The following is a 21,903-nucleotide window of genomic DNA, read 5'->3' as shown; positions in this document are numbered from 1 at the left end:
GAAGTAGACTCCCTGCTGAGCAGGGAGCACCATGTGCAGCTCAATCCCAGTACCTGAGCCAAAGGCCGAGGCTAATCTGACTGAGTCACCCAGGCGCCCCACTTTCTTCCTTTTTTTTTTTTTTTTTAAAGTAAGCTCTAAGCCCAACATGGGGCTTGAACTCAAGATCCCAGATCAAGAGTCACATGTTCCACCAACTGTGCCAGTCAGGTGCCACATGGCAATTTCTTAAACTAAGAAAATAGTGAAGTCTAACGCCCATTGATTGACACTTCCACTCATAAATGATTTCTCTTGGGATGCCTGGGTGGCTCAGTGGTTGAGCATCTGCCTTCAGCTCAGGGTGTGATCCTGGGGTCCTGGGATCGAGTCCCACATCAGGTTCCCTTCGAGGAGCCTGCTTTTCCCTCTGCCATGTCTCTGCCTCTATGTGTCTCTCATGAATGAATAAATAAAATCTTTTTTAAAAAAACAAATGATTTCTCTGTAGTGTGTGATGCTGTTTGATAGCATTTTACTCATAGTAGAACTTTTTTCTTTTTTTTAAGATTTTATTCATTTATTCATGAGAGACACAGAGAGAGAGGCAGAAACACAGGCAGAGGGAGAAGCAGGCTCCCTATGGAGAGCCCGATGCACCCTGAGCCGAAGGGAGATGCTCAACCACTGAGTCAAGTGTCCCTCACAGAACTTCAGAAATGGAGTCAATCTTCTCAAACCCTGCTGCTGCTTTATCAGCTAAGATTATGTAATATTCTAAGTCCTTTGTTGTCATTTCAACAATCTTCACAACATCTTCAACAGGAGTAGATTACATCTTACTTTTTTTGCTCATCCATGAGAAGCAACTCCTTATCTGTTCAAGTTTATTATGTGATTGGAGCAATTCAGTCCCATCTTCAGGCTCCATTTCCCACTGTAGTTCTCTTGCTGTTTCCACCCCATCTGTAGTTCCTTCTCCACTGAGATTTTGAACTTCTCAGAGTCATCAGTGAGAGGTGGAATCAACTTTTTCCAAACTCCTGTTCAGGTTGATACTGTGACCTCTTCCCATTAATTATCAATATTCTTTTTTTTTTCTTAAGATTTTATTCATTCATTCATGAGAGATACACAGAGAGAGAGAGGCAGAGACACAGGCAGAGGGAGAAGCAGGCTCCATGCAGGGAGCCCAATGTGGGACTCAATCCCAGGTCTCCAGGATCACACCCTGGGCTGAAGGTGGCGCTAGACCACTGAGCCACTAGGGCTGCCCTAATTATCAATATTCTTAATGGCATCTAAAATGGTGACTCCTAAAAAAAAAATAATAAATAAAAAAAATAAAATGGTGACTCCTTGGGGTACCTGGGTGGCTCAGTCAATTAAACATGTGTCTTCAGTTCAGGTCATGATCCCAGGGTCCTGGGATTGAGCTTGGGCATGGGGCTCCCTGCTGGGCAGGGAGCCTGCTTCTCCCTCTCTGGCTCCCCCTGCTTGTGCTCTCTCTCCCTCTGTGTCAAATAAATATATAAAATCTTTAGGGGGATCCCTGGATGGCTCAGTGATTTGGTGCCTGCCTTAGGCCCAGGGCATGACCCTGGAGACCCGGGTAAAAGTCCCGCATCAGGATCCCTGCATGGAGCCTGCTTCTCCCTCTGCCTGTGTCTCTGCCTCTCTCTCTGTGTCTCTCATGAATAAATAAATAAAATCTTAAAAAAAATACATAAAATCTTTAGGGCCCTAGGATTTTCAGAATGGTGAATGAGCATTGGCTTTCACCAGTTGGATTACCCCTTACAAGAGTCAACCTGTCTCTGAAACTAGGCTCTGACTTATCTCTAGCTATGAAAGTCATAGATAGGGCATCTTTTTTCAATAGAAGGCTGTCTGTCTACATTGAAAACGTTTAGTGTGGCCACCTTTATTAATGATCTTACCTAGATCTTCTGGATAGCTTGCTGCAGCTTCTACATCAGCACTGCTGTTTCACCTTGCACTTTCATGTTATGGAGACGGCTTCTTTCCTTGAACCCCATGAACCAACCTCTGCTAACTTCAAACTTATGCAGCTTCCTCACCTCTCTCAGCCTCCCTAGAATTAAAGAGACTTAGGGCCTTGCTCTGGATTAGGCTTTGGCTCAAGGGAATGTTGTGGCTGGTTTGATCGGCTATCTAGGCCACTAAAACCTTTTCCATATCAGCAATGAGGCTGCTTCACTTTCTTATCATTTCTGTGTTCACTGGAATTACACTTTCATTTCCTTCAAGAATTTTTCTTTATACTCATAATTTGGCTAACTGGTGCAAGAGACCTGGCTTTCAGACTAGCTTGGTTTTCAACATGCCTTTCTGGCTAAACGTATGCTTTTCTTGCTTTCAATTTAAAGTGACGAACATGACTCTTCCTTTCACTTGAACGTTTAGAGGCTATTGTGGGTTATTAAGTGACCTAATTTCATACTGATGTGTCTTCTGGAAAAGGAAGGTCTGTGCAGAGGGCAAGCGGAATGAATGGCTAGCTGGTACAGCAGTCAGAACACACACATTTATCAAGTTTGCCATCTGGTATAGGTGTGGTTTCTGGCACCTGAAAATAATAATGATAATAACATCAGGGGCGCCTGGGTGCCTTAGTTGGTTAAGTTTTGGACTCTTGATTTTGGCTCAGGTCATGATCTCAGGGTCATGAGATCTAGCCCTGTGTCGGGCTCTGCACTGGGTGTGGAGTCTACTTAAGATTCTCTCTCCCTCTTCCTCCGCCCCTCCTCAGCTCCACTTGTGCATTCTCTCTCTCTCTGAAAGAAGAAGAAGAAGAAGAAGAAGAAGAAGAAGAAGAAGAAGAAGAAGAAGAAGAAGAAGAAGAAGAAGAAGAAGAAGAAGAAGAAGGAGGAGGAGAAGGAGGAGGAGGAGGAGGAGGAGGAGGAACAGCAAAAGATCACTGATCACAGATCACCGTAGCAAATGTAACATCAGTGAATAAGTTTGAAATATTGTGAGAATTACCAAAATGTGACAGAGACACCAAGTGAGCAAATGGCAGTTGGAAAAATTAACTTGATCAACCCACAATTGCTACAATTAAAAAAAAATGCAGTGTTTGTAAAGAGCAATGAGTGAAGCTCAATAAACTGAAGCATGCCTGTAGTTAGAATCATACAGTATGTAGCCTTTCCAGATTGGCTTTTTTCACTTTGTAATATGCATTTAAATTTCCTCTATGTCTTTTTGTGGCTTGATAGTACATTTCTTTTTCTTTTTAGTAGCTCATTTCTTTTTAGCACTGTATAATATTTCATTGGACATACCACATCTTGTTATCTATTTATCTCCTGAGGGACATCTTGGTTGCTTCCAAGTTTGGGCAACGGTTGAATGAATAAAGCGGTTATAAACATTCATGCACAGGTTTGTGTGTAGATGTAGATTTTCAGTTCATTTGGGTAAATAACAAGTGTGAGTGCTGGATCATAAACAGGTATTTTAAATGTCAACTTCTATATAATTGTTGATAGACAACAGACTTTTGCTTGCAAGAAGCAAAGAGCTTTCTTTCAGTTCCTTAAGCTCTAAAGCCATAAATGTCCTTCATTCTCTTTGTGGCTACTTGTCTGACACTATCACCAGGATACCCCTGCTTGGCTCATTTACAGGAAGACAGCTACTGAATACTGATAAATGAACTGACTCATATCCACCCTTTCAAAAAACCATAAGCAAGTGCCAATCTGTGGATGACGTAAGGAGCAATGATTCTACTATTCAATACAATGTTTCATAATTACAAGTTTGTGTTCTTTTAGCAGTGCATTTCCCCAGGTTAGGTGACCCTTCCAACCAGTATGGGCCAAATCCTTTGAAAAAAAATCCATCAAGTTCTCTAGGAAAAGGGACACCTGGGTGGCTCTGTGGTTGAGTGTCTGTCTTCAGCTCAGGTCATGATCCTGGAATCCTGGGATCAAGTCCTGCAGCAGGCTCCCTTCCTCTCTCTGTTTTTGAGGCATCTCTGTCTGTCATGAATAAATAAAATCTTAAAAAAAAAAGTTCTCTAGGAAGAAAAAGGCTGTTGAGGCTCTGGGGTGGTGTTTATTAATATGGAGTTCTAAAATGGACTAGACAGTACACAAATGTCAAAGTCAATGAAAATATTGTATTTCAGTGTACTAATCTGAGAGGGCAGGGGAACCATAAGCTCTTATCAGAGTCTCAGAAAGGAGTACAAGACCCAGAAAATAGCAAAAGGAGCTGCCAAACCTTGGGTGTGGTAGGAAGAGGGAGGAGAAGAATCTGACCTCTCCTGGGTCATCAGTGGAATTACAGCATGGAAACTGCAGGCATTGTCTGCTTTCAAGTTTGTTTTCCACTCACTCTCAGAGATGGTCTGAGCTTCAGGTGGAATCACAAACAACAAACTCTTTTCAAGCCAGAGGCTCTAATTCCCTCCTAGCAAGGGGGAGGTTAAGAGGAAGCAGTCACAGTGCCATTTATTATTAGAGGACTTTAGTGAAAAGTACAGTGGAACTCCGTAACACGACATAGTTGGAGGAGACTAGAAATCATCACCTTAACTCATCCAAACAGCCACTGTGGTATTTTAGCTTTTGCCTTTAGCAACTCAAATAGGAAGAGATGTGAAACGGTGCAGGCAAAGCTCTCTGGAGCCAAACAGAACTGTGTATTCTCTTATTAAAACTGTCCATACTACATGCACTCAACAAATTTTATCCACTGTCTATTATGTGCTGCTATACAGTGTTCTAGCCACTGTATTTACAATAATTTTATGTCTCCTATATCTGCTTTATTTACAAGTGCCATGTAATCTTTCTGTGCAGTGAAAAATATGCTTCCCTAATTTACACATCTTTTTTTTTTTTTTTTTTTTTACAAATAGAGACCACTGGCCTTGTTTTCAGCCTCAAACTGAATCAGGAAGTTACTGGGATATTTGGATGAAGCGGGCCCAGAAACCCAAAAATCTTCTCTCGGCGGGGCTATCCCCGTAGGTTAGGCCCGCCTGCCTACGTTTTTTTCAGGAGGCTACGTCAGCGTCAGCGTCAGCGAGTGCAGACGTGCTTTGTAGACCGTCTGCAAATCCAAGTGACTAGCTCCAACACTCAAGGCTAACCAAAGGTTCTTGTCTCATTTTTACTTTTCTGTTTCTCCCCTCCTCCCCTGGAAATTATTTTCATGCTGATGCTACCCAGGGATGCTGGCAGTATCTGTATCTCCCTCTCTGTCCTTTTTCCTCACTCATCCTTTTTGGTTTTTCCCTATTTGACATGAATCTGTACAGTCTCATGGATGTGTGTAACACCCTGAGTTCTTGAATGGTTGGATGCAGATTTACTGAATGAATGTGTTCCTATTTAGAGTGTGTGGAATGAATGTTGACATTGTTAGTCTGTCCGTCTGTTTGAGTGTTCACATGTGGGAGAGTTACCCCGATTAAAATCACAATCTAAATTAAAAAATAAATAAATAAATAAAATAAAAATTTAAAATATCAGGTTCCAGGTGGACTTTTTACTTTTTAATCCAATTTAATTCCAATTACATGTAAATGGTTAAAGATAATTGGAAATAAACAAGTTTACACACATTTTTACAAAATTAAAGACCTAGTCCATTAAATCTCATACTTCTGACTTGCGGCCCTTTAAAGGCTTTGGGGTCTTCTTTTTTTTTTTTTTTTTTTTAGGCTTTGGGGTCTTAACTTGATATTCTCTGGCTTTCTCCCTCTTAGTACTATAAATAAACAACAACAGATAAACACACTGAGGGCAAGAGCAAAGAAAGGCAAATGGCAAAAAAAAAAAAGACAAATGGCCTGGAAAATCCTCGATGGGATATATAGGTCTGTTTAATTCATTTATTCATTCATATAGTATTACTATGTTGCCAGGCCCAGTTTTAGATATTGGGGATACTGTAATGAAGGTGGTAAGAAAACTCCATTCTCTGCTTGCATGGAGGTTAAATTCAAGTGTACTGGGGTTATGCACACATTTTACTTTTTATTTCTATGTTTTAAAATATTATTTTATTTATTTTTAAAAATATTTTATTTATTTATTCATGACAGATACAGAGAGAGAGAGAGAGCAAGGCAGAGACACAGGCAGAGGGAGAAGCAGACTCCATGCAGGGAGTCCGACTTGGGACTCAATCCCAGGACCCCAGGATCACGCCCTGGGCTGAAGGCAGATGCCCAACTGCTGAGCCACCAGGGCTGCCCTAAAGATTTTATTTTTAAGTACTCTTTACACCCAATGTAGGGCTCAGACCTACAACCCCAAGATCAAAAGTCACCTGCTCCACCTACTGAGCGAGCAGGCATCCCTAAAAAATTTTTAAAAGCAAGCATAGCTAAGACCATGGATTCTGTAGCCAGACGTCCTGGGTTTGATTCCTAGCCCTGCTTGCTACTTACATTGCGTGATCTTGGGAAAGTCATTTAGCTTCACTATGCTTCTATTTCCTCATATGTAAAATGAAAGTAGTAAGAGTCTACTTCTTTTTTTTTTTTTTTAATTTTTATTTATTTATGATAGTCACAGAGAGAGAGAGAGAAAGAGAGGCAGAGACATAGGCAGAGGGAGAAGCAAGCTCCAAGCACCGGGAGCCCGATGTGGGATTTGATCCCGGGTCTCCAGGATCGCGCCCTGGGCCAAAGGCAGGCGCTAAACCGCTGCACCACCCAGGGATCCCCAAGAGTCTACTTCTGAAGATTTGTTACGAGGATTAAATCATTAATATGTGTAAAGCACTTATAACAGTGCCAAGTATATATTGTCATATAAGTGTCTAAAAAGAAAAGACAAAAGAAACAGACATATCGGGATCCCTGGATGGCGCAGCGGTTTGGCGCCTGCCTTTGGCCCAGGGCGCAATCCTGGAGACGCGGGATCGAATCCCACGTCGGGCTCCCGGTGCATGGAGCCTGCTTCTCCCTCTGCCTGTGTCTCTGCCTCTCTCTCTGTATGACTATCATAAATAAATAAAAAAAAAAATTAAAAAAAAGACATATCTACCTAATTTCACAATTGAATATATATGCTCAGAGATAAATTACTGCAGGTCATGGATTAAAGTCTAGATCCACGGGGTGCTTGGGTGACTGAGTTGGTTAAGCAGCTGACTTTGGTTCAGGTCATGATCTCAGCGTCTTGGCATCTAGTCCAGCATCGAGCCCCTCATCCAGCTCAGGTTCCCCAAGATCTCCACTCAGCAGGGAGTCTGCTTGTCCTCTGCACCCCCTTCTCTCTCAAATAAATACTATTTACTTTTTAAGGTGTTTATTTATTTGAGAGAGAGAGCATGCACGTAAACATGAGCAGGAGGGAGGGGAGGAGCAGAGGGAGAGGGAAAAGTAGATTCCCTGCAGAGCAGGGAGCTTGCCTTTTGACTTTTGATGTAGAGCTCCATCCCAGGACCCTGAGATCATGACCTGAGCTGAAGGCAGACACTTAACCGACTGAGGGACCCAGGTGCCCCAATAAAATCTTTTTTGTTTTTTTAAGATTTTATTTATTCATGAGAAACACACACACACACACACACAGAAAGAGAGAGAGAGAGAGAGAGAGAGAGAGAGGCAGAGACACAGGCTCCATGCAGGGAGCCTGACGTGGGACTTGATCCTGGGTCTCTAGGATCATGCCCTGGGCCGAAGTGGTGCTAAACCACTGAGCCACCCAAGCTGCCCTAAAATCTTTTTTTTTTTTAAGAGTCTAGATCCTCATTCTTTTTAAGAACCTAAAGATTTTCCAAAGATGCTCCAGCTGCATGTGAGAAACTCAAATATTCTTCTCTATAGTAACCGAAGATGTATTTGTTAAGTGCCAGGTTCTTATCCTGTTACCTCATTTACAATTCATGACAGGAGTTTAAATTTAGTATTACTTTCCTGATTTCCCATGAGAAATCTATAGGTAATTTGCTTAAGGACCACAGTTTAGGGGAGAACTAGTTGTCTGAATGTACTTCTATGCTGTATTGCTGTGTATTAGGAGAAAGTCAATGTATGTTTAGAAAAAAAAGTATCTGGAATAGGCAGTATTTTCCCATCCTCACTCCCCACCTCTTTCCTCCTAGAAATGGAGCATGGTTTTGCTCCCTTCTCAAGACACTGGTCATAAACAGGAAGCATGGCTGGTGTGCAATAAATCTGGAAGCTGATGATATGTGGCTGTTCAAGAACTGTAGGAAAAGGGAGCCATCCTCCCCTACTACTGCAGTAAAGATCCTTATTCTTAGGCTATGGCAAGAAGATCCTCATAGGTGGAGGTGAGATGAGGAGAGCAAGGAAGGAGGCTATGTGAGGGAAAGAAAGCTCTTGCTCCTTATTAGTGTTGTCTCTGCCAATAAAAAGCACCAAAGGGGAAAAAGGTGGTACTTCAGGAATAATGGATTTAGAGAGGCTGTTTTTGTACCACCCATAAAGTAAGAATAGTTGTCTAAATAGTTAAAAACAAATTTAAAAGAATAGTATCTCGTGACTTGTAAAAATTATGAAATTCAAGGGTGCCTGACTGGCTCAGTCAGTGGAGGATGTGATTCTTGATCTCAGGGTCATGACTTCAAACCCCATGTTGGGCACAGAGATTACTTTAAAACAATTATATGAGATTCAAATTGCAGTGTCCATAAGTAAAGTTTTGCTGGTATACGGCCACACTCATTCTTTTATATATTGTCAGTGGCTGCTTTTGCACTACATCAGAATTGAATACTTACAACAAGAGACTACAGGGCCCTACCAAGCCTAAAATATTTAGTATATGACCTTTTAAGTAAAATTTGCCAACTCGTGAGTTAGACAATAGATGAATCAAAAGAAATAGGTTCATAAACTTGTGAGAATCCATAGTCAGCGTTCTACAGGTCCAAGTCAGAGAAAGGAATGCAATGGGCTATGCAGTTGGGTTAAAGAGTAAGAGGAAAGTGGAATACATTTGGGTGGGATACAGACCTCGTGAGTAGTAAAAATCTCTGAGGATTTCTTGTTAAGGAATGCAAAAAAAAAAAAAAAAAAAAAAAAAAAAAAAAAAAGAGTAGGCCTATGAAGAAGATGTAAGAGGCAGAAACTTGAAAAATGGAAATTTATTCTCTGAATTTCTCTCCCTCCATGTAACAGGGAATGGGAGGAACACTGACTAGTGTTGAGAGTGTCCTCTCAAACTAGTTCCCTAGGTTCACTGCGGGCTGATAGGTTCACCTGGTTCTTTTTACTTATCTAGAAACACAGTGTATATAATAACACCTAAGTCTCTGGTGGCCATTTTGAACATAGTGACCTCCCAACATAGGGTACATTGGACCTCCAAATAATTAGGAATAGGAAAACTAAACTGGATTAGAAAAGTGACTAATGGATGGATTGGTGCCTGGGTGGCTCAGCTGGTTAGACATCTGCATTCGGGTCAGGTCATGATCCCATGGTGATGGGATTGAGCCCCTTGTTGGGCTCCTTGCTCAGTGGGGAGTCTGCTTCTGTCTCTCCTTCTGCCTTCTCCTCCTGCTTATGCTCTGTCTCTCTCTCAGATAAATAAATACAAATCTAAATAAATAAATACATACATAAATAAAACTTTTCTTGGCTTAAAAGAATCCACACTATCCTGGTTATATTCTTGCCAGGGATCTCCTCAACTGCCTGCCAATACTCCCTTTTTCAGTGAAGTGCATGTTACAAAAGCTGGCAATGGACACTGGAGCCAAAATGTTACACCCATTGCCCATTTTCCTAAGGAAGTGATGGGTGAGAAATTGAGTGTGGAGAACAGTAAAAGAATAAGGACCTTAGTGGAATTTGGTCTCTGAATAAATCATTATAAATGAATACATAATTAGAGATCATTGATCATTAATTTGTTGATTCCACACTTCCTGGTTTCTGTCACTGCTAGATGCTGAGTCAAATTTTTAAATATATGACAGGAGCCTGTTATTAAAAAAGTCTATAATAAGGGACGCCTGGGTGGCTCAGTGGTTAAGCGTCTGCCTTCAGCTCAGGGTCTGATCCTGGGGTCCCGGGATAGAGTCCCACATTGGGCTCCCTGCATGGAGCCTGCTTCTCCCTCTTGCCTATGTCTTGCCTCTCTCCCTCTCTCTCTCTCTCTGTCTCTCATGAATAAATAAATAAAATCTTTTTAAAAAGTCTATAATAATTTTTTGAAACCCTGCATAATTCTGTAATATAAATGACTGTTCTAACTCATTTCTCTACAAGTTCAGATTTTAATGTGGCACAGAGTAGAACATAACTGAATTTTCTAATGACTAACTTTCTGCAATATGACAGACATTGCTTCGAAGACACATATACCATATACTGGATATGTCTACCCAAAGTTGTAAAAAGTTGACACTAAGTGGCACAAAGGGCTACTACCAAGTACATAACTAAGATATAATACATAAATAGAAGGTCATGATATATAAATCACCTCATTTTTAGAGCATAGTGCTTTTTTCTTTTCCACAGTACAAGAAGAGAAAGAAAGACACCAACAGAGGAGTTTACACCTCAACAGTAAGGGAACTGAGGCAGGAAAAGGGGAGTCCTTGATTTAGACTTTTCCCCCTTTCCTGGTGTCGACTTATTCACCTGTCAGGCACCCTCTTCTGTCATGGCAAGCAGTGTGCAAAAAACTCCCATTTGCCTGTGTAAGGAAGGAAAAATTCTTCCTTTCTCCTTCAAGGTCTTCCAGCTGGGTGGCACCTGGGCGGCTCAGTGGTTGAGCATCTGCCTCTGGGTCAGTTCATGAACCCGGGGTCCTGGAGTCCCACATCAGGCTCCCCACAGGGAGCCTGCTTCTCCCTCTGCCTGTGTCTCTGCCTCTTGGTCTCTCATGAATAAGTAAATAAAATATTTTTAAAAAAGGCCTCCGGCTGGACTAAAAATTAAATTTATGTGACATAGATTAACAGAAGCAAAAATAATTAAAAATCACCCCAAAGTTTTATTATGTGCACAGAGAGGCCCAATAATGAAATTCAGAATTAAAGAAATAACCAAGATAGGCAGTTTTTATACTGTTTAGACAAAGAGACAATAAATCTGAGGAATTGACAGGACAAAGAAAACTTAACTTTAAGAGCTTTGATTAGTAAGGAATTCTAAACAGAATTTGGGGTAGTAAATTAGTACAAAGTAACAAAGGTGGTTTCCATAGCTTTCTGGGCTCTGAATTCCCTCTCTCTGATGATAAGAATGTCTCCTCACCTGGTTACAAGAAGGCTACCTTTCACAGTGGAGATTTATTTCCTGCTTGCAGGGGAACAGAGGAATGTCTGAGTGTCCTTCTTGGATAGGCTGTCTCTTAAATAACTATTTTTTTTTTAAGGTTTATTTACTTATTTTAGAGCGAGAGCATGAACAAATGAGCAAGGGGAGGGGTACAGGGAGAGACAAGCAGAGAAGGAGACTCCCTGCTGGGTGGAGCCCAGTTTTTTTAGGGGGGCTCAATCCCAGGATTCTGAGATCACCATTTGAGCTGAAACCAAGAGTTGGCGGTGGCTATGGCACCCAGGTGCCGCTCTTAAGTAACTTTTGCTTAAAATAATCAGTATCCCAAAGTGGTACATTTGGCCCCTACACCTGCAACTTGCTTTTCCTCCATTTCTCCAAACAAATTTATGCGCTTCTTTGACACCTCCGTCCTTAACTGCTCTTCCACTCCCAATCTGGCCACTTCTTTCTCAGCAGGCTGATGAGTTCAAAATCATTGGTTTTCTCTGTCTGTCCCCCTACCAGCTCGGTCCACCGCTTCCCCTGCTTTCTCCCTCCTTCCCACACGCATTCTGCTACCCGGTTTCCACGTCCCTTCTTTCCCCAGCCTTGCGCTCCGCGCCCCTTTCCACTTTCATTCTTTTCACTGCACCCTCCTTGGCCAAAACGGGCCCCAAAGCAGTACCGAGGCAAAGAGCACGTGCAGGTGGCTGCCGGGATTCCCGGGTCCGGGGCTGGACAGGATGCCTGTGCGCCGGGGGCGCCGTGCCAGCCCGCACGTCGCTGGCAGTGACGGGAAGATGACGTTGGCTCAGAGCCGGCCACCAGGCCCCCCGCCCGCCCGCCTTTCCGCTCGGCGGCCCGCAGCGGCTAACAGGAACCGACACCCCATTGGCCAGAGAAAGCTGCAATTTCTAGGAACCGGAGGCATCTCTAGAGACATGCAAGAGTTTTGCCCCAAGGGCAGATGTTGTTCTCCACAGCTAATCCCCAAACATCCCTTTTAGCATCACTCAGTGGGGTCAGTCTGCTGCTGCTCCATTTGGCCCCGAACGCCATGCCTGTTTACCCTAGAGTCTAGTTTGGTTTTTCCTTTTTCCCTTACCTTATTTTCTCCCCTCTTCTCTTTTCTATGTACATCCCCCATTTCACATGTCACCTAGCCTTGGATCTTTACAAAATCATCATCTTCTTCTCCTTCTTCTTTTAAGATTTTATTTATTCATGAGAGACAGAGAGAGAGAGGCAGAGACACAGGCAGAGGGAGAAGCAGGCTCCTTGCTGGGAGCCAGATGCGGGACTCAGTCCCAGGATTCTGGGATCACCACCAGAGCCAAAGGCAGACACAACCACTAAGCCACCCAGGTGTCCCTACAAAATCCTCTTTATGCCCCTGCAATACCTTGATTATTTTTTAAACTCAATTTAATGTATAAAATATATAGAATTCATACATTTTAAGTGCATCTGACTGATCGTGACTTCTGACAGATATACACACTCATACAAATACCACCTTATAGATTTGCACCTCAGAAAGTTCCCTTAGCACCTTGATCCTTGCTGCAGTTACTCAGTCATTCTCCAGTCACACCTTATATTTATTCCATGGATTACATTTATTCAGTACCTTTTATGAAACAAACACTGATGTTGCAGAAGTAAGAAACTAGAGCAGCAGTTTATTTTTATATATATTTAAAAATATGTATCATATATATGTGTATGTATACACGCACACACACACATACACACATACAAACCCCACATCTTCTTTATCCATTCATGTCGATGGACATCTGGACTTTTTCCACAGTTTGGCTGCACCAGCTTGCATTCCCACCAACAGTGTATGAGGGTTCCCCTTTCTCCATATCCTTGCCAACATCTGTCTTTTCCTGACTTCTTAATTTTAGCCATTCTGATCAGTGTGACCAGTGTGAAGTGGTATCTCACTGTGGTTTTGGTTTGTATTACCCTGATGCTGAGTGATGTGAAGCATTTTTTTCATGTGTCTGTTGGCCATTTGTATGTCTTTTTTGGAGAAATGTCTGTTCATGTTCATGTCTTCTGCCCATTTCTTGACTGGATTATTTGTTCTTTGGGTATTGAGTTTGCTAAATTCTTTACAGATTTTAGATACTAGCCCTTTATCTGATAAGACATTTGCAAATATCTTTCCCCATTTTGTAGGTTGTCTTTTGGTTTTGTCGACTGTTTACTTTGCTGTGCAAAAAGGTTTTTATCTTGATGAAGTCCTAATAGCTCATTTTTGCCTATTGTACTGCCCCTGACCAGCACAGTTTGAAAGGAGAAGCACATAAAATGTGACTCATGCTTTCTGCTCTCCCTCTACTTAGTATATATTTCTGATAATCTCTCCTTTTTAGACCCTCAGACAACTTGATCACCTGACTAAACTTTCCTGAGAAATAAATGATTTTTTTCCCTCTGTTTTCTTTTTTACCTAAGGAAGACTGAGGGTGAATATAACACACCAGACACAGAATTACTGCGGAGAAGAAAGCAAGGTGGGAATGTACTACATTAGGGAGAATTCTCCATAGGGCTGGGAGGGGGCATACCCTAGCAGTAGGGGGATCTGAGGCTCTGTTTCAAAACAAATCAAGTCTGGGAATACAGTTGTAAATGCTACTGGAAGGCTCCTTGGCTGGGGGACAGGAAGTAAGTCACTGGAATGGACTCATAAAAAAAAACAAAACAAAACATCATCAGGGACTACTGAGTTTAATGAGACATATTAGAAAAGACGGGGAAGTAGGCTACTGACAAGACATACAAAGGGTAGGGTGTACAGGGAAGGGTGAAGAATCAATCTAAGAAAAGCAGGCTATGGGCACCAAGATAAAAATTAAGAGAAGGAACAATAAAAACAAAGATTTGTTGCAATGTTGATGTAAACCTGGCCCTCTTCCTCACCCAGTGACATAGGGTTTCTACTTCCTTTTACTGTCACATATTACTCAAGTCTAGAAACCAAGACAGCAGAATGAGGAGATGACCTCTAGATCCACATATTAGATGTTCAGGTCACAAAACCAAGACTCTTTGATAGGCTGTTAGAAACATTTCAACAAAAAGAATGTGTCTTCTAGTGAGCCCAGAATTCAGCCTGAGTTCGTTCTTTTATGTCTTTTTCTTTTTTATATATAATAAAGCAAGTAAAACTGTACAGTGTACAGTGAAGTGTACAGCTGGGTGAAGATTTACATCTGTATTCACCTGTATAACCACTACCCAGATCAAGATCTAGATTCTAGAACACTTCTAGCTCCCCAGAATGTTTCCTTGCATCTATTCCAGTCTATAACCTCCCTTCCCAGAGGTAACTATTATACTTACTTACATCATCATCATTGAATTTTCTTGTTCTTGATCCATATATAAATGGAGTCATATCATATAGTATGTACTCTTTTGTGCTGGATTTTCACTTAACATAGTGTTTGTGAGATGTACCTGGGTGGCTCAGTTGGTTAAGTGTGTACCTTTATTTTTTTATTTATTTTTTAAAAAGATTTATTTATTCATTCAGAGAGAGAGAGAGACAGGCAGAGACACAGGCAGAGGGAGAAGCAGGCTCCATGCAGGGAGCCCGACACGGGACTAGATCCCGGGTCTCCAGGATCACGCCCCGGGCTGCAGGCGGTGCCAAACCACTGTGCCACTGGGGCTGCCCAAGTGTGTACCTTTAGCTCTGGCCATGATCTCAGGGTCCTGGGATCAAGCCCTGTGTCATTGGGCTCTCTGCTCAGCAGGGGAGCCTGCTTCTCCCTCTCCCTCTCCCTCTGCTGTATATTCTCTCGTGCTCACTCAGTCTCTCAGATAAATAAATATTTAAAAAAAACACACAACACACATAGTGTTTGTATTATATAGTGTGTATCAGTAGTTCATTCCTTGCTATTGCTGAGTAGTATTCCATTTGTGGATATGCCAAAATGTATTTATCCATTCTCCTTTTGATGAGCACATTACTGTTTCTAGTTTTGAGTTATCAAAAACATTCTTGGCATTTGCCGTACATATGAATTCTTTTCTCTTGGCTATATGCTTAGGAACGGGATTGCTGGGTTGCTATTTTTTGTCAATAAGTAATCATTCTAAATAAATAAAAACAAGTGATCTATATCGTGTCTTAATGTATATGGCATTTTATTTTATTTTTTTTTTAAGATTTTTATTTATTTATTCATGAGAGACACACAGAGAGAGGCCGAGACACAGGCAGAGGGAGAAGCCTGATGTGGGACTCGATCCTGGATCCCGGGATCACACCCTGGGCCAAGGGCAGATGCTCAACTGCTGAGCCACCCAGGCGTCCCTGTATATGGTATTTTAATAACAAAAATTTTATAAGCATTCTTTCAATTGATCTTTAAAACATTTTTGTGAAGTAGAGTAGATAATACTATCTTCTTTTAGCAGGTGTAGAAACTAAAACAAGGACAATTTAAATGTCCGATATAAAGCCATAAAATTAACGTATTCTGAATTAGAACTAGAAACCACATTTTCTGATTCCTAGTCAAATTCATTTTTCTTTTTATATTCCTTTTATTTCACTGGCCTCAAGTGAATGGAGAGGTCACCCAAATGTCTACTCTGCCCTGGACTGTCCCAGTTTTATTTTTTATTTTATTTTTTTATTTTTATTTATTTATTTATTTATTTATTTATTTATTTATTTATTTATTTATTTATTTGACTGTCCCAGTTTTAGCACTGAAAGTGCCTGGGCAAATGGGGATGGTTGGTCACTCTATAGAACAAAGAAAGTTGTCAAATGGATATCACAGCTTGCAAATGGGCAGGGAAAAAGAAAACATGTCTGAGTTAGCTCATTTGTCCTCTTTCATTCCCAAAGAAAAGATTTTTCTTTAAGGTTTTATTTATTTATTCATGAGAGACACAGAGAGATAGAGAGCAGAGACACAGGCAGAGGGAGAAGCAGGCTCCATGCAGGGAGCCCAACGTGGACTCAATCCGGGTCTCCAGGATCACGCCCTGGGCTGAAGCTGGTGCTAAACTGCTGAGCCACCCAAGCTGCCCAAGAAAAGATATTTTGAATACAATAGTAATGCAGTATCCACACATTTATGTCCTACATATTCAACTGTATTCTTTGACTTTGGAAATCATCTAGACTAATGCTACTCAAATGTGGCCCAAGGATCAGCAACATCATCTCATCATCAGCCTGTTAGAAACACAAATTCATACGTGTTCCACCTCTCCTTCCCCCCAGCCCCAGGACTACAGGATCCCAGTCTCTAAGGGTGGGGCTCAGGAATTTGTATTTAACAAGCTCTCCAGGTTAAGGTCAAGGGAAGCTATGGGAAAAGGGAGTTTTTAAAAGTTTGAGAAATGCTGATCTAGCCAATTTCCTTTCCAGATATAGGAATACCTATTTGGTTTTAAAGATCTCTGGGCAGAATGATTCCACTATCTCACTTTACTTTTGTAAAACAAATCCCATTGTTTGTAAAACCTTCTTTCTTTAAAGTTTGTTTTTTTTTAGTATATGTGCTGCTGAAGCGAGCTCTAAAGTTTGCTTGTTTTTTTAAGATCCCCTTGGGGGGGCGGGGTACAGAGAGAGACAGACACAGAATCTCAAGCAGAAAATCTGCTGAATGCAGAGCTGGACACGGGGCTCAATCCCAGGACCCCGAGACCAAGAGATCAAGATCAGAGCCAGGGACACCTCGGTGGCTCAGTGGATTCAGTGGATGAGCATCTGCCTTTGGCTCAGGATGTGATCCCGGAGTCCCAGAATTGGATTGAGTCCTGCACTGGGCTCCACTGTGTGTGTGTGTGTGTGTGTGTGTGTGTGTGTGTGTGTTGCTTCTCCCTCTGCCTGTGTCTGTGTCTCTCATGAATAAATAAATAAAACATAAAAAAAAAAAAAAAAAAAAAAAAAAAGACCGGGGCTGAAATCAAGAGTAGGATGCTTAACTGAGAAAGCCAACCAGGTGCCCCTGTAAAACCTTTCTTGCTTGTTAAATCTCTTATCTAATGTTCTGGTCCAACATGAGAGTGCACAGTATCATTAGTACTTTTTTGTCCTTTTCTAAGGCCATTCCAAGTGTTTTTCATTGTCACTTAATGATCACTTAAGGTCCAGAATGAATCCTAGTGAAAAATTAGAGTACATCTAAAGAAAGACCTTGTGGTTCCAATGTGAGTATTCATGAATCTTTAAGAAAATCACTTTTCAAGTTATAACATTATCAGAGACTATTGCACATATAAGAATTATGAAGCCTAGAAACAGAGAAAGAAAGAATAGCTGAGTTGGATCACAGGTGAGGAATAAACAGATGACAGCTTGGCATAAATAGAAGGAATGTGCTGAGTGAGTATGCTAGCAGGGGCTGGGATCAGGCTCCCAGTTTGTTTCCTTAGGATTTTCAGTGACTTCACTGGAATCCATCTACATAGTTTGTTTCTACTCTGTTCCAGGACAGAAGATTGTCCTCAACTCCAATCCAGTTTCGCATTGTCCATCTATTCTAGGCTCCCTCTTCCTTCCATTTCCCCAGGGAGAGGTTGCTATGGAGATGAAATTATAGTAAGCCAGCTGGTAAGAAAAGCTGTGACAGAAGCAGAATGGGAGAGGGGGTAGAGGGAAAAATAAAAGATTAAGACAAAAGAAAAAGACACAGACACAGATGAGACTTGATACAGTCAGATGAGGAACTGCACAAGTGATAAGATGCCATCAACAACTTATAAAAATGAATGGGGACCTACTGCTCACAGTTACAGGCACACAGTAGAGGTTGTTCTAAGGCAACAGACATAAGCAAACCCAGGCACTTGAAATATGTAGAGACACAGGAGGAGAGATACACAGTCATCTCCAAATTGAACCAAACCATACAGGATTCTGGTGAAAACAGCTTCACACAGAACCTTGCTGAACAGCAGCAGTTCCAAGGAAGTGTTTGTTTATCCTCATATGCCTTCCTGAGTCATTCTTATTTCCAAGGAAGGGACTGGTGGGAGATTATACCGAGGATAACCTTACTTCAGTATTATTTTCCCTTCCTTTTTTTTGCTTGTGGTATTCTGAAAGGAACCTCCCAAAGACAACCAAAGGCTAGGATCTTTCCCTTAGATCTAAAACCCTTTTGGTTTCTTGACTATTCCTCCTTCCATCTTTTCAATATTTGTATCTCAAAATTTCTACAATTCCTTCTCTTTCTTGCTCTTTTTTCTTTTTCTCCCCCTATTTCTCCCAGGTTACAAGCCACCATCTTTTTTTTTTTAATTTTAATTTTAATATTAATTTTTATTTATTTATGATAGTCACACAGAGAGAGAGAGAGAGAGAGAGAGAGAGGCAGAGACATAGGCAGAGGGAGAAGCAGGCTCCATGCACCGGGAGCCCGATGTGGGATTAGATCCCGGGTCTCCAGGATCGCGCTCTGGGCCAAAGGCAGGCGCTAAACCGCTGCGCCACCCAGGGATCCCTTTTTTTTTTTTTTTTTCAAAATTTTTTTTTACAAGCCACCATCTTAATGCTCCTTTTGTCTATCCCATTCTCTTTTCCAATAACTCTCTTTTCCTAAACTCAGGCTTATCTCCACACCCTGGCCAGAACCTTGGCTTCCTTCAATTCTATTCTCCATTTTCACCAATTAGCTGCATTCTTACTCATACCTCTCCATCTTTGGATAAGATAACATCTAATAAAAACACTAAGAAACAATGGTTTTCTGAATGCAGAAAATTTTTAATGAGCTTTTAAAAAGGCAATGTTGAGAAAAATGAAGATATATACATAAATATGTATCAAGAGAGTCTACAAAATGCACAGCACTCTACTGAATAATACAGAAGACCCAAAGTCTCTCGCCTCAAGTTGACTGCAATCTGGCTATGGAAGCAACAAGATAAAAAAAGTTCGAAGGAAATCAAAGTATTAAGAGATTCTGTTCATCTGGGAAGAACCCAGAAAGCCTTTATGAAGTTAGAATTTGGAATAGGTCTTGAAAGATGAGTAAGAGATGAAAGAAGAGAGAGGCAGAGATTACAGAAGGGCATTTCAGGAAAATGCAATGGCCTTGGCAAAGGTATGGCGGTAGGGAGTTTGGGCAGAAGGTCGACAAACAGTGCTTTTGACCAATTTAGCCGAAGAGCAGGGTGTCTACAGAAGTCTAGTGAGAGATAATGCTGGAAAAGCAAGTTTAGGCTATGCTGCTGCAGTCTTTGAATACCAGACATACTACTTTGACCATATGCCCTTAGGTGGAGAATGAAGTAAAATCTTCATTTTTTCCTTTTTCTACAGTACTGTTTGTCCTCCAGAGATACCAAACATGTCACTTTTATCTTAGATGCTTTGTCCCGTAAAATATGTTCTCTTCATTCTGAGTTTTTTCTAATTTCTTCTTTCCATTGCTTCTCTCAACTTGACCCCTGAACCCCAAACTCTGTTGTTTCATTTCACTATCCACTCCATTGGTTCAGTCAGAGGGCTTTCTGGATAGAAACCAACCTGGTGCGATGGTGGTGGAAAGCACTCTCTGCAAACAGTCTTCTTTCACTTCTACTTTTAGAACGAAGACAACATTGAAAATTAGAAAACTCAGGTAGCAGCTCAGACTATTGGTCCTGTCCTGCTGTGCTATACACTAGCTAGTCATTAGTTAAGTCATTCAACCTGTGTCTTGGTCAGCTCATGTTTTTTTTTTTTTTTAAGATTTTATTTATTTATTCATGAGAGACACAGAGAGAGAGAGAGGTGCAGAGACACAGGCAGAGGGAGAAGCAGGCTCCATGCAGGGAGCCTGACGCGGGACCCGATCCGGGGTCTCCAGGATCGCGCCCTGGGCCAAAGGCAGGCGCCAAACCGCTGAGCCACCCAGGGATCCCCCCTCATGGTCTTAAGGCTGAAGAAGGACCTAGCTTTTTATTCTCTGCAACCTCAAGAGTACCACAAATATACTGCCTATACAAATACTTAGTGATTCATTACCCCAAGGAAGAAAGGTGGTAAATTATAGAAATATTTTGACTATTAATTAGGTATTCACTTATCATTCCTCTTTCAAATAGACACTTGAAATTTCCACATTTTTAGAAGCTTCCCTGGTTCATTTATGTGTCTGGTATATATAGACACATTCAATAAATATATGAATGAATGAATTTCCAGCTCTAAACATAAAGATATAGAAGGAGGATTATTTTTGCCACCAGATTCTAAGTGGTAACACAGTTGTAATTTGAAAAATTAGAAGCATCTGAAAAGAACTATCTGGTGGTTGTTTTGGATATGGCCGAGGAAAGAATTTGCTTCCCTTTTTCTTTTTAGTTTCTATCCACCCTCACTCCTTTCAGGTACTTAGAGAATGAAGCTCTTTACTCCTGTCTCATTATTTCCTCTTTGATCTTGACACCTGCAGTCAATACCAAGCAATGAAACAGCCCCAGGAAGACTGGCGTGTTCCCACCGTGCAGGACGTGCAGTGAGCAGCATTCTTCTGTCTCCCACACCTCTACCTCTAAGTACAAACAGTGACAAGACAGTGACTTCTGCCCCTGCCTGTCTCACTAGTAACAAACTAATGAACATTATGAGTATAGCTATATCCCAAAATAGCTGCATGCCTCACTGGGGCACCTGAAAGATAAGGAGAACAAAGCTTCCAGTTTAAGTTGTATTGTATTTATCTAACATTATGAGATGACAGAAGAAAAGCAGATTATTCCTCAAGAGACATGACCTTTTTACTGGGGAAGAGAAACTAAAGTGCAATGAGAAAACTGAGAGTATAATTTTCCTTTAAATAAAAAGTAAATAAAAATGCCCAAATTTGATCACTGCACACTTGTTAATTTTTTTTAATACTTGCTAATATTGTAAAAATTATGGAGACTGGGAGAGTGACAAAAAATTGTAGGGGCATCTGCTGGCTCACTTGTAAGCACGTGCCCCTTCCATCTTGGGGTCATGAGTTTGAGCTCCACGCTGGGTGTAGAGATTGCTAAAAAAACAAATTAATAAATTTAAAAAGAAAAACAAACAAACAAACAAAAAACAACTGGGAGCTATGAAAACTTTTTGAAGTGAGAAAAAGTACTGCTTAATTATTTTCCCATTAAATTCTAGAAAGATACTAATGGATGGTTGGCATGCAATAAAACGAAAGAGTAGGGCAGCCCCAGTGGCTCAGCAGTTTAGCGCCGCCTTCAGCCCGGGGCGCGATCATGGAGACCCAGGATCGAGTCCCACGTGGGGCTCCCTGCATGGAGCCTGCTTCTTCCTCTGCCTGTGTCTCTACCTCTCTCTCTCTCTGTCTCTCATTAATAAATAAATAAAATTAAAGAAAAAAAAAAAGGAAAGAGTAGTGATTAACTGGATGCAGAATTAATTCATGAAGTTTACATCGTGTCAGTTTTTCACCTAAGGTTTTACTAACCTTTTTCCCAATGAGGTTAGAAGAAAAAGTTCAGATTAAAAAAACCTAGTACTATTCTGGGCCAGACAATTCTTTGTTATTGGGGTTAGTCTTGTGCATTTAAGATATTAGCAGCATCCCTGGTCTCTACCCACTAGATGCCAGTAGCATTCTCTTTACCACAGTCACAGCAACCAAATATGTCTGCCAGATGTCTCTGGGGAACAAAATCACTGCAGAGTAAGAACCATTCTCTGA

The 21,903-nt window shown here is 41.3% G+C and overlaps 1 protein-coding gene and 1 long non-coding RNA gene across 9 annotated transcripts in view; one reads left to right on the top strand and one right to left on the bottom strand.

Annotated features, from left to right (window-relative positions):
* Positions 1 to 21,903, bottom strand: part of SLC2A3 (solute carrier family 2 member 3) — a 92,190-nt gene that overhangs the window by 36,638 nt on the left and 33,649 nt on the right. The window lies entirely within an intron of this gene.
* Positions 12,067 to 21,064, top strand: LOC111092727. 2 transcript variants are annotated; one of them, XR_005379814.1, is made up of 5 exons: positions 12,067 to 12,236; positions 13,688 to 13,746; positions 14,395 to 14,561; positions 17,699 to 17,819; positions 20,650 to 21,064. It is a non-coding gene; the product is annotated as an uncharacterized LOC111092727 (long non-coding RNA). The 2 variants fall into 2 exon arrangements; XR_005379815.1 differs by lacking the exon at positions 17,699 to 17,819.

Source organism: Canis lupus, chromosome 27, assembly GCF_011100685.1.
Source record: "Canis lupus familiaris isolate Mischka breed German Shepherd chromosome 27, alternate assembly UU_Cfam_GSD_1.0, whole genome shotgun sequence".
NCBI classification, from domain to species: Eukaryota; Metazoa; Chordata; class Mammalia; order Carnivora; family Canidae; genus Canis; species Canis lupus.
This window is presented reverse-complemented; position numbering and strand designations above follow the sequence as displayed.